At 35.7% G+C, this 12,937-nt stretch overlaps 1 protein-coding gene across 4 annotated transcripts in view; it reads left to right on the top strand.

Annotated features, from left to right (window-relative positions):
• The window catches only part of si:cabz01090165.1 (uncharacterized protein LOC100333421 homolog), a 164,237-nt gene that overhangs the window by 53,944 nt on the left and 97,356 nt on the right, over positions 1–12,937 (top strand). For 2 of the 4 annotated variants that reach the window (XR_003402762.3, XM_053234828.1), the window contains exon 2: positions 6,641–6,691. The exons of 1 other annotated variant lie outside the window; for it this stretch is intronic. The gene's annotated coding sequence lies outside the window, so the exon portion shown is untranslated. Of the gene's footprint in view, positions 1–6,640; positions 6,692–10,197; positions 10,377–12,937 lie in introns of all 4 variants that reach the window. One more of the 4 variants, XR_008301904.1, reaches the window with a different exon arrangement.

The raw sequence follows: 12,937 nt of genomic DNA, 5'->3' as shown, positions 1-12,937 counted from the left end.
TGTTTTTAATTTTCCTTTGCTGTTTTTTTATATTAAAGTGTAGAGGTGAGGTATTTATTTAAACCCTTTCCTGCCCACTCCTGAAGGAATTCTTACCAATACTGCCTGTTTTTGCAGTTATTTTTATTGTACTTTAAAGCCAGTCTGACTATTCCAGCTGCCAGAGTCCAATCCAGACTCGTATTTGGATGCTACTGAGGCCGGAGTTGATCATTTTGGTCCAACACGTGGGTCATTATCAGCCTGGAAAAACTCCCAGACGCTGCTGTAGATATACCATTCCATCCAAGAAAGGCCATTCATTAAGCTATAAAGAGGTTTCAGTGATGGACCATCGCAGTTCCAGAATGAATGATTTCAGCTGAAACATGTACATCTACCACCAGTGCATCCACACAAGTGCATTTTAAATATTATAACATGATCAATATTAATAATTTTGTACATTTACTGCACTGATGATGAATGATAACTAATTGACTACTTTTTTTGAATTACTGGTCATTGAATTACTAATAAAAATTTATTGTAGCAAAACCCCTACCTACCATCCATTCCCATTTAAATGAAGCTCTATAGCCCAGAATCTACAGTGGCCAGCGCACTTCGTCCATGTTAGTAGATAATTTTCATCTCACTCTACATAACCAGTAATGACAAAGCTGGCTATAAACACATGATAACACTGACATGCCAAATGGCCTACTGTTTCTCCAGCAGGTTTCTTCATAATCAAAAAGAAGCTCTTTTGCTATCTCATTTTCCCCTACAATACTGCATCTGGCCACTTAATTCTGCCGTGAGTCTGCCATGTTTTTCTGAGCAGTAAAAGTGTTGGTTGTGTGAAGGGTCATCCAGGGCATGTCTAGGAGGGATTGACTGACAGAAGGTGTCCAACACACACCTTTTTCTTGACATGCTTACATTGTTCCAACAATTATGTTTCCTCACGTTTACTAGAAGGTGATGGTGGCACACCAGGTAGCACCTCACAGCTCCAGGGTATCTGTTTAGATTCCTGAGTTTGGGTTTCTGTCTGTAGGAAGATTTGCCATGGCCATATGGTATACATGCTGGTAGTCGAACTGGGTATGCTAAAATTGTCCCTAGTTGTGAATGAGTATATGTGAATGTGTGTGCCATATAATAGTGGCATCTCATTCAGGTGTATTCTCACCTCAGAAATCAGCATTCCCAGGAGAGGTTCTGGACCCTGACAATGATAAAACAATAAATGAAACAAAAAAAAGGTTTCATTTTTGAGAATATAGTACATTACTTTTGCTAAAAATCTAAAACTTATAGTTTAATGTTTTCAGAGGCATATGAGCACAGATTATGGATATGAGTGTTCATTTTGCAGAGGAACTGTGTACTATTTTATCTCTATAAGGTAATGAGGCGATCCACAAGAGGCAAATTGCACTTTTTCTATTCTACCACTTTATAAGAAACCATTGTTCTATTTCTCTGAGTGAAGCAGTAAGATATTAAAACAGCAGAATGAGAAATTGTAGATCTGTGTGTTGAGTTACAGTGGTGAAGGTAATAGCAGACAGAAACCTGGTCATTTCCCCAAAACAAGATGGTAAGACTCTGATACTGTCACTTGAACTTTGCCAAAGGCGTTTATCCCTGAGCTGATGCAACTCTCTTTGGGAAGAATGTGTCAGCTGAATGATATACAGTAATAATAAAGAAGAATCTAGCTGATTGCCTGCAGGAAGAGATTTGCGTCTGCTGTGTCTAATGGAAGACAGCTAACGGTCCATTGTGTTTTATTACAACTGCATTGCTTTGCTGTGTGTAGCCCATAACATTAGCAGAGGGAAGTTAAAGCAGCAGACTGGCACCTCATGAGTCATCTACACCTGACTGTATTGTTATTTTGCTAAACCCAATGCATTTTCAGAAGCTACTGAAAAGCAACAATATGTTAGAAATTATTTGCACATGATGGAATTCACGAGTGTTATGCATGCATTGGGTGGATATAAAATATGCAGATGCTTAGGAAGGCAATTTAATGGCATGCTCTACAGTAGCTCCTGGTATATAATTATACTTGCCTGCAATGCTGATTTTAATGTAAAATGTGCAGAAGTTGGTTTTGTTGCAAATATCTACTCATTTATGTGCGCAGTTATAAATCAGCAGTATTCTTCATAGTGAGGATGTGCTGAGGTATATTCACATCGCAATATACTGTGGTCCCGAGAGATATTTGGCTGGCTCTGGCTGCCTCCACATTGCTGTTTTTAGAGTCACTCCAATTAAACAGCTTTTACGCTGGCCAAGAGAAAGCTGCACGGGCACACTCACCACAGCCTTGCTTTGTTTGACCTTATTTTTTTTGTGTAGCTGCCAACCGTTGCTGAATATTTAATCAAGATTAATCTCAAATTTGGTGCATCAGATTGCCTGAAATCAATCTTATTATTGATAACTCCTCAGTGTCAATTAAATCATGCATTATTAATGCTCAGATTATGCAGTGGGTTATAAATTCAGGAAAGATAGCATGTCTCATACAGAACGTGTCAGTGGATACTCGAAAACTGAGCCTGTGACAATGTGTCACCTGTTTCTATTGTATAAAATGTGTCAACCCTGCACAATCCGGTAGACTGCTGTATCTTTGTTTAAATGTTGGGGCCCTTCTGTAGCACACAAGCAACTAGCCAACACTGGCATGATGTGCACAATGTATGTCAAAACAGTATAACGTGCTAACTGGAAAGATGTCGCCACAGATTAATTTTTGATTTCAGTAATTTTATGTTCTTTCTTTCTTTATTTTTTTCTGGCTTAGACAAGTCAATATAGTGGAACATATTCATTTGTATGTTGATAGTTTGGCTAGGGGTAAAACCACTAAATTAGTTCTGGTGCAACCAGTTGCCATCAGAAGACACATAATTATTTAAATATAGTCTCCCTGTGTGCAATTAAAGTGTGACCTTAATTTTTAATAGATATTCACCGCTTCCCGGGAGGCCCAAAAGTCCAGGATAAAGTGCCAAAAAAGAGACTATGCACCTATGTGGAAAAATGTTCTCTGGTCTGATGAGACCAAAATTTAACATTTTGGCCTTGACACAAAGCGGTACATTTGATGTGAACTCAATACTGCTCATCACCCTGTGAACACCAACCCCACAGTGAAGCATGGTGGTGGTATCGTCATGGTAGAAGTTGAAGAAGTTGGCCTCTTGGGTGCTATTCTGATTAAATGAGGAAAAGTAAAAGGGAGGTGACTACTTATGAAAGCCACTGTATTGCACAGTTTGCCTTCTGTCTGTGTCAACCTCTTCTCTCTTTCTGTAAAAAAAATGTGTCAAGTCATTTTGGTGCCTTTTAATTTTGGGATACATGGACATGGATATATGGAGAAATAGTTCACCAGATGGATAAATCCAATGATAATTGGACATATGGTTAAATGAAGACATAGTTAACCACATGGATAAATAGAGAGATTGATGAAACAATGGCTCCAGGGATGGTTGGGCACAGGGATAAATGGAGAGATAGTTGGCACATGGATAAATAGAGGGATAGTTGGACACATGGATGAAAAAGCAACAGTCTGCCTCAAGATGCTTTACTTGCTAGCTAAGTGTGCTTTCCTCAATGAATGCTATGCTTTGCTTAGCTTATAGTAAAGAAGACAGGGAATTTGTGGCATTTGCCTGATATAGTTGGATAATTTTAAATCCGGTTAATATAATTCAAAATGAGATAACTTACAAATGACTACACATATAATTCATAATGTAAGTATAATTGATTCTAATAATATAAAGGTCTTTTTAAATAAAATAAATTGTATTTTAAACATGGACTGACTCCTGGGTGGATGGGATTTCTGAACTGCTAGGCTATGAAAAAGTCTGGTATAAAGATAGACATAGATTTCATGGTCATTCTTATAATTCATATATCTTAATAAATTAAATTCCAAAGAAATCAATGAATACCACTTGATTTTAGACAATCAGCATGTTGGTGCCTTTCAGTGGAGTTGGAATGGAATCTTTAAATGCAATCTTTAAATTTTCCAGAGGAAAATTTCTTTGCTTAAAAGTTTCTCTTTGATATCTCAGTAGATTTAATGAGGATTCTCAGTTGTGTGTCATTTAGGTTTCTATAATAACTATAGTGGGGTAACTACGGTGGGCTCTGAGACTATTAGTGAAAATGCTTCTATTTTGCATTCTTTTCTAATTTAGTACAACAGTTTTTCATTACAAATTATATTACTGACAACAACTTAAGTGAAAACGAAAATCTTTGAAATATTTACATGAATTTCAAAGTTTCGTAGTATTCCATATGTCCCATTTTTGCTTTAATGACAGTGTGCACTCGAGCCGATATGGACTCCACAAGTTTGTGTAAAACCTTATGATCCATTTTAGATCAAATCCATCGGAGTGTCGTCTAAACACGTGCTTCAAAAGAAAAGATAATTTGATCTTTTGTAAAAAGCAGTTAACATGATCAATAACACAAATTTGCTTACATTTAAATAGGGACCTAGAAATAGTGCAGAATCTTGAATATTACTGTCACGTCAGCACCGGAAATGGCATTGCTTTTCAGGTAACACAGAGCGGCCTACAAATATGGCCGCCTAGGACTACAACACCCAGCCTCTAGACGAACTCTATCACATTCACGTTCACCTTCATTCTGATTGCACACACATGGACTCAATTATACACACACAGTATATAAGAACTCTTGCTTCACTGGTTCATGATGAAGTATATGCGCAGTGTTCTGTACCTGTTGATGCCAAGCCTTTTGATTATATGCTACATTGTTTATTGTTACAACTAACGTTCTGCTTCATGTCCTCTTTTCTTGGCAAAGTATTGTTGTTTGTACATCGCCTGAATTCTGCATGTTTACTGACCTTGATTCTGCTTATCGTTTTCGATTCGTTTGTCTTTGGAAAAAATATAGAAAATTAAGCTGCAGCTGTCACTGTCTCCACTGCCTGACAGTTACATATTCAAAATATTCAACATTTACTGATTTCGAAATTCTAAAACTTTTTGTTTTTTTTTCCAATTTTAAATAAAAAAAAAAAAAAAAAAAAAGATTTTCAATGTGCTCACAGACTGTTGGACCACACTGTATGTCATAAATTTATAAAGTTGTTATTTAAGGTTTAAAAACACTTTTTCTGTCTGTTGTTTATTGAGTCAGGTTAATTTTCAGGTGTTTGCTGAAGAGCTGCACAGTAAAAAATGACAAAATCAAGATAAAATGACATTTGAGTAAAATGTAATTCTCCAAATACAATACTAACTGTTAAAAAATGCATTCTTAGCATATCTGTATAATGTTACTGGATTCAAATGTGCTCACATAAAAACATAAATTATTTAATGTTGACAATAAGCATACTCAGATATTTTTGTACCCATATTACTATATCTATATTTTCTACAAGTTCTTAGACTAGCAAATTTAAAATACACTAGTGTACTTCTCTTCAAATAGACATGACAGTGTATATATACTCCAAATGTACATTAGTATGCTTGTAGCAACTTGACATGTAATTAACTTGGTAGAGCCAAGAACAGTGTGTGACTGTTGAGATCACTGTATGTAAAATTACCTGGGTCTTTTGTCTCAGGAGAAAAAGCTGAAAGACAGGAGACTTAAGGAGATGTCCTGCTTGTCTTTCCATTTGATCTCATTGCTGTCTGGAAGAAACTACAGAGATAATAAGATCTCTTCTTAGATTTTTTTTTTTTTCACTGTTGGTTTGTCGGTAACCACCTTTTAAATAGCTATATAACTTTACTTCTGATTAAGATATGTGCAAAAGAGAAAAATATTTCAGTTCAGGAAAACTATGTGTAGTAGAAAAATGTCAAAATGTCAAGATGTGAAAGGTTTTCCCAGGCCACTACACATAGAAACGGATATTCATCTCTGAAATGATGATGTGATGACTGTTATAGACTTAGACGAGAAATCTAGATAGTGCTTTGGCCTGCTTCATGGGCTGAAATGGCTATTATAATACCAATCATATAAAAAAGGCCTATTTTAGATAATAACCTGCCAAAAGTCACTGCTGCATGCTGATGTTTTTCTTACATGTCTGTCTTATTTCAGCTGTAATCATGCAATTTATTCTCATTTAAGTGACATTTTGAACAAAGTTGAACTTTTACTCTACTTTGCTGCCTTATTTGCTCTGCACAAGTTCTTTTTAGAGTGTCGACTATTATACTAGTGCTGATTGTTCATGAATTAAATAAGTTTAGCCATTCTGGTTAAACATGAATTAAAAGCTTGAGCGAAAAACTGGAGGTGTAGCTATTTTATGACAGTTCCTAATGCTTATTCATATGTGGATAATATAACACAAAAATCATTGCTGCTGATTATATATGTATCAAATAATTATTTTGCACAGTAATTGCTCCGTAATGATGTACACAAAAGGTCATCAGACATCATTATTATTACTCTATAGTTAACTGCCCCAGACATCAAATGAACCTTTTCCTTAGTTTAATCACATGTATTGGCTACCAGCTGCTACGATGTGAACCAGGATTAACCAATCAAGATCATGCATTTTTTTTGTTTTGTTTTGTTTTGTTTTCAGTGTCTGAGGTGACAGGAAGAGAAAAAAGAAGGATAGATCTGGTTTAATGAGGTAAGATACGATTTCTGCCTACTATCATGTTATTTTAATCATTTTCATTGGAACCGTCCTAAAGATATTTTGTTCATTACATGTTTTCATTCTCAATATGGCAAGATGGTTGACGGTAGATCATTCCTTAAACAATTTAATGGCAAATTCTGAATAACTCAATTACATTGTTTATTGTGCAGATAACACTGTGATGGGCAGTGGTGGCTCAGTGGTTAAGGCAGCTAAGTCTGCCAGCGTTGAGCCCTTGAGCAAGGCCCTTAACCCTTTAAGCCATTTACAGGGGTGCTGTATCATGGCTGATCTGACTCCAACTTCCTATGAAGCTGGGATATGTGAAGAGAAGCATTTTGTTGTACTGTAATGTATATTTGAGAAAGGCTTTCTTATTTAGCATATTCCCCAATCCCTCCCACCCTCCTGGCCCCCTGAAATTAATTCCTGGAAAATGCCACTAGGAATAATAATATTTACCATTTATAATATCACATACATAAATTGGTCCACAGGTGAATCCTTTTCAAAATATGTTCGATAGCAAGTGCATGAGTTTTACTGAAATGGTTCCCAGCCATGTTGACATATGCTGTATTAATTTTACTGCTACGATACCTTCCCACACAATGCCTGGCTGGAGTGTTCTGTTCCAAAGACGCTGCATTTTGCCACTAGATTAAATGTTCATACACTGGAGACAGTTCTGAATTGATTTGATGGTGTTTTGCTGATAGTGCACTAAATAATAATCATTAAAAGTGTGCTTCTGGGATAAAAGTCTAAAACAGATTTGGTATGGGATGTTTTCATGCTGCAGGTCCCTGGCTTAAAGGATATTTGTATTGCTTCAGAATGATGGCAGGCACCTGGACTGGGGTTTTGGCTATTTTCCTAATAGCAGGTATAGAAGGTAATTCTCCTAATGGTAGTGTGTTAACTTTAGCAGTGACACATCGGTAAATACCACAACAATACCTAAAAATAACACCAGCTGAAATGTGCAATTTAGCTTTAAAGCAGTGTTAACAACTTATGGTAATGTAGCTAATGCATGCTCAAAAAAAAAAAAAACTAGATGTCATCATGGGCTACTTTGCATTTTCATTGAATCATTATTATCCTTTGCAAATCATGTGTTACAAGAAGGCAAATTTTCTGAAGACAGTTAATAGATTTATTATAGACAGAAGAAGTATTTGCTTATGGCACTAATGACTATGAATAGATTTACAAAATAAATAACAATTTCTAGCAGGAATACAGACAAAATGAAGCATTGGTAGTAAGTACTCAGCAAAGAAATGGTTATAGATGTAATAACTCACTTTATTTACTTGAAAATATTGCCAAGGAGAGAGTTTAAAATGAAGATCAAAAAAAGTGTGTGGGTGATTATTGATTGGTTGTAGAGAATAATGGTGATCAGTGATTGGTTGTTGGGAATAGTGGTGATGGGAATAATGGTGATTGGTGAATGGCTGTTGGGAACAATGGTGATTGGTGACTGGTCATTGTCAGCAGTGGTGATCAGTGATTGGCTGTTGGGAACAATGGTGATTGGTGACTGGTCATTGTCAGCAGTGGTGATCAGTGATTGGCTGTTGGGAACAATGGTGATTGGTGACTGGTCATTGTCAGCAGTGGTGATCAGTGATTGGCTGTTGGGAATAATGATGATTGGTGACTGGTCATTGTCAGCAGTGGTGATCAGTGATTGGTTATTTGGAAGAATGGTGATCAACAATTGCTCATTAGGAAAAAATATTGAACAGTAGTTGGTTGTTGGTTGATTTTATTTTTAAATAAAGTCACTAAAGGTCTAAAAAGGTACCAAGTTAAATAAAGGTAAATAAAGCCCAAGTTCAATGTTCTTTAAAAAAAAAAAAAAAAAGGATTAGTGGCAACTGTATTACTGTGGTTGAAATTCCATGTTTATTAATAGTAATGCATTCCATTTTTGAAGATATGAACTGTGGATAAAACAATCCCAAGGACAGCAAAAACATTGTGTTTTTGTTCTCCAGTGGACTACAATGCCACCTGAGCTATAATAAATGTGAGTCATTTTCAATCTACTAACCTTTAGCTGATGTAACAGGCATGACCTGTACATAAGTATGTAACTGAGGAAATGATGTTTTATATCTAGAAAAGGAAGAAATGTAGGATGAAACATAAAAGGCACGCACGCTTGTGGTTTCTAGAAAGTGGAGCATTTTAACCATTTCCCCCATCACCCAACGAAGAGATGATGCAAAGTATTGCATTGACCTTTAAATAAGCAAGGAGATAGGAGTAAAGAAATTAGGCAAGTTAGCAACAAATCATTTAGCCAATATCAAGTAATTCTTTTAATCGCTAGTTTTTAATCAAAGCCAGAAAATTCAGCTAATTTGCTTTATGCCTACATAAAATCACCTCAGTGTGAGATGTGAGAACACAAGTGTTTTGCAATTTACAGCTTAACAACTGCTTGTGATAGTGCTTGAGGTAAGCAAGATGTTATTTATACACCAGCAAATATGCTATCAAGCAAAATCTCTGACATCTACAATGCTAGTTAGTTACTTACTTACTTAGTTATTTAGTTAGTTAAAATCGTATACCACAGTACCTTTGAATTCTTGATTGTGATTGGTCAGAAGTGTTTCTATTAAGCAGAACTGACAATAGTGTTGGTTGTAATTTAAACAACAGGTTTTTGTTACTGTGCTCATTCTAATACCTTGCTGTTTCTATAATAGCAATTTACGGAGGAGGACACTCGCATGCTTTGATTTTAAAAACGTGTGTAATTGTTGATATAGTGAGAAGTTTATTTAGCATTTTTGGAAGGAGTCAGTCTGAGGTAACGTTGTTTCTTCTTCATGTTTCAGCATGAATTAATTTTGGCATAATAACATACTATAAATCCTTACCAAAGTGGTGTTTAACAAATTATCGTTGTAATGCCTAGGGTCTCTATAGCTCTTGTGGAGAAAAAAAAAAAAAATCTGTTAATGTTTATGTACATATGCACCAGCAAAAATGCTCAAAAGTTAATTCTCTCAGTTACCTGCAATGCTAGCTTGGGTAAAATCAACTTAGTATGGATTATTTTAATGCTAGAACATAAATGCTTTGCAAGCTGGACTTTAGCAGATGGTTGTGGTGTTGCTGGAGGCTACTATGACTCTGGAAAGAGGCATTTCCAATAAGTGGCATATGAAAAAATTCAGGTTCCACGGGTACAGCTAATGTTTTATAGAGACTATATAGCATTCTGTGTTCTGTTATGCCATTTTACAGTGTAAAAATGTTTTAAACATTTCAACTAATGGTAGGATGAGAGGGGAACTGAGAACAGAGAAGCAGAGTGGGAAAATAAATAAATAAATAAATAATAAATATAAAATGCCTCCAGCATCAGAAATACCCAGCCCCCATATTTCTCCACCTGGCATTGATTGTCTGACGAGAGGTCTTTCTCTGTGCGTGTGTGTGTGTGTCTGTGTCTGCCTGGATTTGAGAGTCATAATTCAAAACAATCCAGCTGAGATGAAAGCCGGTATAGAGGGATCCTCAGGGGGTGAGAGGCGCCTGAAGCAAAGGTCTCCTCTCAGGGTGTGAGGACTTTCTTAGGCTGATTGCTGGCAGAGGATTCTGGGAGAGGGTCAGTTTCCCCTCTTATCGGTCTGAGGCAGTTGTGGTGAGAATGCTTTTACTAGTGATTTTATCATTTCACAATATCTAGAATGTAGTGAGGACTCTCACATCTTCATACATCATGCAATTTGCAGCATATCAAGTGTCCTCGCTAGCAATCTGATTGCTCTCCAGATTCAAGATGATTTGTTTGATAGTGCAATGCTGGTTTTTGGCTTGAAGATCCTCTGATCATTGTATAAAATTGTTAAGAAAAATCCCTCAATTGTACAATACAATAAATTACATATCATATTTTATATATTGCAACTAACTAACTAATTAAATAACTAACTAACTAAATAAATAAATAAATAAATAAGTGCACTTAAAAAAATAGGAGCAAAGCTAGGGACAAAAGAAAAGTGACATTTCTATACATTACACTTTATTTTATACTACACATTATTGTATACCCAGATGACATTCCCACACATTTGTTGATACAAAGCTGGCAAAAAAAGCTTAATTTCTAAAAGGAACAGCACACACAGTGCACATTTTACATTATTTTACAAACGGAGGACAAAAAGGACAGCTAAATCACTTAACGTTATAGACCATATAGTATAGATTAGTTTCTACTTGAAGGACAAAGTCAACTAAAAGCCTTAAGGGCATAGTACACATTGCATACATTATTTCGTGAAAAGAAGTAATAATAAAATAAAAAAATACAGCACTAGTCTATGTAGTGTAGCTGCAGATTCCTGTTCTTGGCGGATGAGGACAGGAGGGGAACTGGGTGTGGTCTTCTGATGTTCTAGCCCATCTACCACAGGTTTCGTGCATTCTGTGATGCTTTTTGCTCACCACGGGTATAAAGAGTGGTTATTTGATAAAATAGCCTTCCTGTCAGCTAAAACCACTGTACACCTTCTCTCTTTTCTGACCTTTCCTTTTCTGATCTCATTAACAAGGTGTTTCCACCTACAGAACTGACACTTGCTGGATTTTTTTTTGTTTGCATGTTTGCTTGTTTGCTTATTGCATCATTCTCTGTAAACTCTAGACTGATCCAGGAGATCAGCAGTTTATGAAATAGTCAAACCAGCCCATCTGGCACCAGCAACCATACCGAGGTCAAAGTCACTGAGATGACATTGTTCCTCATTCTGATGTGAAATGAAGCTCTTGACCTGTATTTGCATAATGTTATGCATTGCTGTGCTGCAACGTGATTGGCTGATAGATGATTGCATGAATGGACAGATGTACATGGGTTCATAAAGCACTTATTATTTTGTACATGAACAATAGAGAGCTAAATGCCTTAAATGGGCAGTACACATAGTATGCATTATTTTATTTTTATTTTATAGAGAGATTAAAAAAAATAATAATTAAAAAAAAAAAAACTTTTTTCCAAGGTCAATCAAAATGATAGCTCTTATTTAAAGAAGTAGGTCGCAGGTACACACAGTTACATTGTTTTGTAAATGGAGGGGAAAATACAGTTAAATTTCTTAAAGGGATTGCTTAGAATGTACACATTTAGTTCCATTTTTACATAGATGACAAAAAAGCTTAATTTAAAGGGGATAGTGCACATTTTACTTATTTTGTATGTGGCTGAGGAATGGACAGCTAAATTACTTAAAGTAATAATCCATATAGCACACTTTATTTTATTTCAAAGGGATAGTACATATACTATGAATTATTTTGTATAGAGAGATTATAGTTTATATTTTATACAGCTATTTTTAAGACAGATATTTTTTTTAAATGGATAACAAGTATAGGTACAAGTATAACAATATTTTCTAAATAAAGGGGAAAAAACAGCTGCATTTTTTAGAAGGATTGTGCGGAATTTTAGTGTTTTATACAAATGACAAAGGAGCTTAATTTCTAAAATTGATAGTACACATTAGTTTACACAGGGAAGGAATGGACGGCTAAAACAACTACAATTTTAAAAGACATATGTTTGTTAAAATGGTAGTCTATGTAGTACATATAGTTTACACTGTTTTATACAAGGACAACTAAAAAGGACAACTTTAAAGGAACAGTCCACATAGAACATGCATAGTGTATACAGGAACCGAAATGCATCCAACAGCTTAAACTAAAGAAGAGGTAATCTGTATTTCAGGTATTTTGTGCACACCTAACTTAAAGGATGTTTTTACCACTGGAAATAGACAGGTTGTGGTAGAAAGGAAAGGTGCATTTTTCCTCTGTGGAAAGAATCCAGTACATAAACCTAAGGCAACAATTGGAGACCTTCGAAACAAGACTCACATCTCCAGCAAACAAAAATCTCGAGTAAAACATTGTGTTTCTGATCAAACTGAGGGAATACAGCTCCTCTGTGTGAAGTAAAATAACAACAAAAAAAACATCCATCATGAGATGAAATGGAACATTGGATGTAATGCTTAGCGAGATGAACCTTTGCTTATTGTAAAGCAATCTGCAGATGATTATGTACTTTATATCATTTGTGTCCTTGGGTTGTTTGTCTACTAGATCCTTGGCAGAAAGCTTAATATCTTAACCACAACTTTGCTTCTCACAGAAAATAGAAATTCCCTGTCGGCACCAACTTTCATAACG

The sequence above is a fragment of the Pangasianodon hypophthalmus genome, chromosome 6 (assembly GCF_027358585.1).
Source record: "Pangasianodon hypophthalmus isolate fPanHyp1 chromosome 6, fPanHyp1.pri, whole genome shotgun sequence".
Classification (NCBI taxonomy): Eukaryota; Metazoa; Chordata; class Actinopteri; order Siluriformes; family Pangasiidae; genus Pangasianodon; species Pangasianodon hypophthalmus.
The sequence above is the reverse complement of the archived record's forward strand: the minus strand, read 5'-3'. Positions and strand labels throughout refer to the sequence as shown.